The sequence below is a fragment of the Athene cunicularia genome (assembly GCF_003259725.1).
Source record: "Athene cunicularia isolate RWA chromosome 9 unlocalized genomic scaffold, athCun1 chr9_part1, whole genome shotgun sequence".
In the NCBI taxonomy this organism is placed as follows: domain Eukaryota; kingdom Metazoa; phylum Chordata; class Aves; order Strigiformes; family Strigidae; genus Athene; species Athene cunicularia.
In genome coordinates, this window is record NW_020799110.1 from 17,261,409 (window position 1) to 17,267,572 (window position 6,164).

At 41.2% G+C, this 6,164-nt stretch overlaps 1 protein-coding gene across 2 annotated transcripts in view; it reads left to right on the forward strand.

The window, feature by feature from the left end:
• TFDP2 (transcription factor Dp-2) overlaps positions 1-6,164 on the forward strand; it is a 56,642-nt gene that overhangs the window by 22,352 nt on the left and 28,126 nt on the right. The window lies entirely within an intron of this gene.

The following is a 6,164-nucleotide window of genomic DNA, read 5'->3' on the forward strand; positions in this document are numbered from 1 at the left end:
TGTGTAGGTACGCCCGCCGTGCTCTGGCTTGGCGGGGTTAGACTCCACACGGGGGCACTGGGCGGCGGCGTTAGTGCCGCCGCCTGAGGAGGGGAGGCGAGCGCGGAGGCCGAGCTCCTGACGGAACTCGGGTGGCGGGAGCGGGGTGTTTACAGCGCTCCGGGGAACGTGCACTTAAAGTGCCCGCACTGTGTGTGGTAGGGCAGAGAGCTGTGCTGCCGGCGCGGGAACCGCCACAGCCTGGAGAAACTCATCGCGGGGGGGACGGCCCCTGCACCAGTACTGCCTCGGGCTCTGCACAGCGGGACCTGGGACTGCTGGTGGGGAGAAAGTTGACCATGAGCCGGCAACCGGCCCTTGCCACCAGGAAGGCTAATGGTGTCCCGGGCTGCATGTGGAGGAGTGTTGACAGCAGGTTGAGGGAGGTGACCCTTCACCTCCACTCAGCACCGGTGAGGCCACTCCTGGACCACTGGGCCCAGTTACGGGGCTCCCCAGTGAGAGACACAGACATAGTGCGAGAGTCTAGCCAAGGGCCATTAAGATCATGAAGGGACTGGAACATCTCTCATGCAAGGAAAGACTGAGAGAGCAGGGACCATAGCCTGGAGAAGAGAAGGCTCAGAGCGGAACTTACCAATGTATTATATAGACACCTGAAGGGAGGGTGCACAGAGGATGGAGCCACAGTCTTCAGTGGTCCCCAGTGACAGGACCAGAGGCCATAGGCACAGACTGACACACAGGAGGTTTTCTCTGAACATCAGGAAGCACTTTTTTTTTTACTGTGAAGGTGACTGAGCACTGGCATAAGTTGCCCAGAGAGGTTTTGGGGTCTCCTTCCTTGGAGATACTCAGAAGCCATCTGGTCCTGGGCAGCTGGCTCTGTCTGGCCCTGCTGGAACAGGGGGGTGGGACAAGATGACCCCCAGAGGTTCCTCCTGACTGTTCTGTGATTCTATCTGCAGATTCTTGTAACTTTGCTTGTTAAGTACGTATTTTACCAAGAATAGTTAGTTTAAGGTTGGGCAGGGAGCTTTAGTTATGAGTTAATGTTTTCACGAACTTGAGAAGTTGGGGTTTGAGCAAAATTATTACAGTTAAAACCAGCGGCAAAATCAGTAGAAATTTTATGAACATAAAAAATGAATATATTTCACAGGTTAACCATTCTGTTTGCCTCCTAAACAAAATCTGTTGGCTGACCCAGTGTGTCTATATCCAAGTGAAGACACTGAGTACTGATCCACTTTTATCTACTAACAGTGAGTTTATCTACTAACAGTTAGTTTATTAATAAAGTGTTGAAGAAAGAAGTGACAGTTTTCACCTGGTTAAATATGAGTGAATATTTGATTCTCAAAATGTATAACGTAGACTAACACAATAGTTTTTGTGAATCGGAGTGCTCTTAGTTAATACTTTTTTGTTACTATATTCTTAAATTCTGTGAATTTATATGGTGTTCTCTATTTATTGCTGTGGAGGGAAGAGGAACTCTGGCTCTAGACTACCATTCTTGCAACATGCTCCATGGGGGAGGATCCCTTAATCAGATCAAATTGCAATTCAGATTGCTTTAGGTGCAAATCTTCACTTCTAATGCAAAATGAACTTTGTCTCAATATGTCTTTTTTAATGCCGTACCTAGTTTTTACTAACTCCTGATAGGGCTGACATTTTAGAAATTGCTCAAGGCACAGGAATGCCATGTGCCTATGCTACTGTAATGGAAGCAGTAAGGCAAGTGTATTTTCTTTTTAAAAATTAACTTATTTACCATTTTCTGCATTTCCTTGTGATGTAACCTTTTGCTTGCTTCTCTGGAAAGATGCAGTTAAGTTGGCTCTGGTCACCTCACAGCTGCTTTTAAACATTTTCTTTTACTTAGTGCTAGCATAGCTGTATTAGGTGACTGAGCAGTTCACTGCACCTGGGAACATACTCAGCTGAAAAATACCCATTGTTCCACCTTGCCAAAGGAAAAGAAGGCAGGTTTACTGCATAGCCATAGCTGTGGCTGTGATGGCTTGTGGGCAGGAATGAGCATTAGTTATGAAGCCTGCATAAAAAAACTTTAGTGGCAGCATGCTGAGTATCTGACCAGGGCCTTAGGGGGTTCCAGCTCAAGGCCTGAAGAGTGCTGGGAGTTCATTGTGTACTTGAAGAAATCTGCTGAAATGATCAGGACAACAGAGTTGGTTATCAGTAGGCCTACACTTGTTACTATGAGATTCACACAACTGTTAACTCCTGTAAATTTGTCTTAAATTGAACAGTAAAAGACTGAAAATGTGCAGGTCAGTGTAAGCCTGAAGTACGCTGAAATGCTGTCTGCTCCATTTTGGTTTTTATTTTCTACAGATCTCTCGCATTTCATTATTTCTAGATATGCATGTGCTTTTACAGACTATGGAATTTTTAAAGTTAACTTTGTAGTCTATTAAGTTTGTGCAATAAATAAATGAAGAAATGTACCAAGAAAATATATGCATACTAACAGCATGTTAATAATTCAGGTTTTCTTGATGCATTTATAATACTGTATCCCGGTCTTGGAGATCAGTTTATGATTTAGTGCAACAGAGGACCATGAGGTCGCATCACATGTTATTGCAAAATATCTTAATGGACTTCTGGTATTTCACAACTGAACTGGGGATTTTTGCCATTACGGTCAAGTCATAGGCTGTATTATTTTAAATGGCTGTTCATTGATACACTTTAAAAAATGTGAAATGAGCTCTGAATATGAAATCAAAACTACTAGCACTTCTCTGGTGTTTTGTCTAAAAATTCAAATACTTTTTTTGTTATGTACGCATTGTGTGTGACGCCAGCTGGTTGGTCTGTGCTTCCCATCAGCTACGGTTTCCTTCAAACTGGCTGTGACAGATTCAATAGATTCTCCAGTTGACATTGTTTCTGATTATCTTTACAACTAAGCTGCAGACCTAACAGATTTAGTTATACAGGAAAAAAATCACTACAACCTCTTTAGCTTCGTACTTGTATAGGGGTCCATGTTTGTGTGAAGTTAAACTATTTAGGATGCCACATTAACAATTTAAAGTGAATGCATGTGAGCATATGTGTACATAAACATGAGTAACTTTGTTTTGTGATGGCTTGAAGCTGAAGATCATTTAAATTGACTCTCTTTGTGCGTGCAAATAAAAATATTTTGCAAATGCCAGGAAGAATAATAGTTATGTAGTGATAATGTTTTTCTAAACATGGAATAGTAACAGTCGTTTCTGTCCATGAGAAACAAACGTAGTGGCAACTGAGGGATGGAAGAATAATTTATGTAGAAGCAAGGTGCTTTTGTTCTAAGAGAAACATATGTCCACTGGCAGATTGTTATTTTGAATGTGCATCAGTGACGAGCATGCTCAGTTTGTGATAGTTTTATATATATTGCTGTTAAAGCCTCTCTGTGAGAGTTTTAAGTGGGTTTCTTTCCCATGTGCTCGGTTTCCCATAGGTAGAATGGGAATAATAATGACACTGACCTTTGTGCTTTGAAAGTACTGCCAAGAAACATTATATAAGAATTGAGTATTATTATACAAATCATTCTAGTTTGATCCATCTCTGCTGACCTCTTTCATCCATGCAGTAAGATTACCGTGACTAGGAGGCTGATGGGTCTCATTGTGTTCAGCTTATCACTGTGTGCACTGCTGTTTTTCAGTGGAACATAAATCAGTGTAATCTTTTTTTGTTCCCAAATGATGGGCGTTACTAAGACTTGCCATTTATTTGGAATTTGATAGTGTTTAAAGCCTTTGCAATTACTGTATGATCAAGTATATATAATTAGTTTGGTGATATTTCTGCTTTAAGTTGAATACAGAAATCTACTGAATATTTTTAGATGATCCACAAACAGTGTGACATCTACTTCCTCCTACTTTTTCTATGCTGTAAGACTTGAGAGTCTTAAAACAAGAGATTGTTCCTGTTGATGCTTCCTGTTTTGTGATACTACCTTGCCTTCAAAACTTAATTACCAGCTCTTCAGCAAACAGAGGTGCACTAATCTTGAAAACTTGGTGTAAAATACTGCTAGTCATCTTAGCAAGCAAATGCCTGCTCTCTGGTGTTGGCAGATTCCAGTTTGTGGTGATGTTTTTATTGTGCTGGGACTGGGCCTGGCCAGCTTCAGGTCCTTCAGTAGCAGCTCTGTCCCATGGACCTGGGCTGCCGCTGCATGAGGGCCGCGGGCGGGATGGGATGCACTTTGATTTCTCTTTGGTTAGAGTGGTGATGCTGGTGATACTGACTGCAAAATCTGTCTCTTCAGGGTAGGGTGCTGATATGATCTGTTTGGAAATGCATTAACTTTTTGCAGCAACTAACTGAACCAGCTATCATGTTTCCTGTGAAAAGAGATGGTATTTCCACCATTGAATTTGGACCAGTTGAGGTCACATGAATATCTGGACTATGACACTATTTTGGAAAAGAAGAAAACAGGAGGGAGGGCATATTTTATTTGTAAGTGGTAAACCTTTTTGTTTACTATTTTTCTTCAACTGCTGACAGAATGGCTTCTTTTTGTGAAAATTTTCATTGCTCTTCTGTCTATGGTGGATGAGAGAGACCTCACTTATAAAAAGAAACAGGTCCTTTTCCATCTTATCTTTGTTTAAAAGTCTACATATTCACATATTTATATTTACCTATAAAGAAATTTAAAAGGAAGGGCAAGGGCAGGGAAATACTTCTTTAAAACTTGATTAACTCTCAAGATCATTTTGACACTGCTGCTGCCAAACAGGGCAGGTTTTGTGTAGGGACTAGATGATTAAGATCTGTCTTACTCTGATGATAATTCTAGCCAGAAAGACTTTTAAACATATGGTATATGTAAGAGACTTTCTTTTTAAAATCAGGATCAAGTAATTTGAACAACCTTTTTAGTTACTAAAGTTACCCTAGTGGTGACCGTATATGTTTATCCAGGTAGCCTTGTAAATGGAGGAATGGTGCAGCAGTAGCTTTTCCAGGGCTGCTACAGTAAGTCTGGTGGTTGTGTGTGGCTTTGGTCATGGGTATTGTATTTTTAAACTACAGCATTCAGAGAGTCTGCATGTGTGCGCGACAAGGGGGTACGTACATATATATGTTAAAAACTATAGCCAGTGAAAATAGGTCACAATCTCCATGCAGCATGTTGACAAAGAAACCAACTGTGTGTGCAGCGACTGTTGTGGGACAGCGGCCAGATGTGTACATCTAGCTGTACACCACCAGTGCTATCTGTACTGTACAGTAAGTCTGACATGGCTCAATCTTACAGTGTGAAACATGATGCTTCTTGGAGGCCAGGAAGTGTCTCTGGAGACGGCTGTGATTTTACCTGGTGGTGAGAGAAGTGTAAGCCAAATGCTGACATTTCAGAATTTTACTGCATTTTGCCATGTGACCTTATATTGTGGGCACCAGAGAAAGTTACTTGTTTCTTTTCTTACCAGGGAAAATAAATAAATAAGGAGAAATAGCATGAGAGCTAATATTGGAGAAAAAGGGGTCAAAAGTTTCAGCTGCAGCATTAAAGAGGAAAATTTCTACAACAGTCCTGGGAATTGACAGGCACATCACTGATGACACCAGCCTGTAATGAGAGGAGACTAGGTTTTGATGAGAATATGCTAGCACAGTTTAGCAAATCCTAGGCAAAATCCTGCAGCAAAAATAAAACTGACAAGTAGCTGGCCAGTTTAGAGAACTATTTTGAGCTCAAAATGGGAACACAGTGTATGTAAATGATGAATTACTGTTGTCTTGTGCACTCTTCTGGCACTACTTCACAAAAGGTGTTTCATAATAGAGCAGGGATTTACTGTGGGGGTGGGGTTCCAAGGGTGTGGGTTTTGTAAGGTGAGTTAGGTGACTGAATAAATTATTCAATTTATTGAATAGAGAAGAAGCAAGCTTCTTCTGAAGATGTTCTCAGATACTGATCTGCCTTTTGGAAGATTAAGTAGTAGTGTTACTCCAGATGCCAAAGGAATTTACACAGAACATTAGAACATCATTGTCTCAAATTGTAAATATTTCTCATACCTCTCTTCATTTTTTATAAAGGTGAAACTTTGTGTATGTCTACATCTTTTCTACTTCTGCACTGTAGCTACATAAGATCCTTTTTCAAG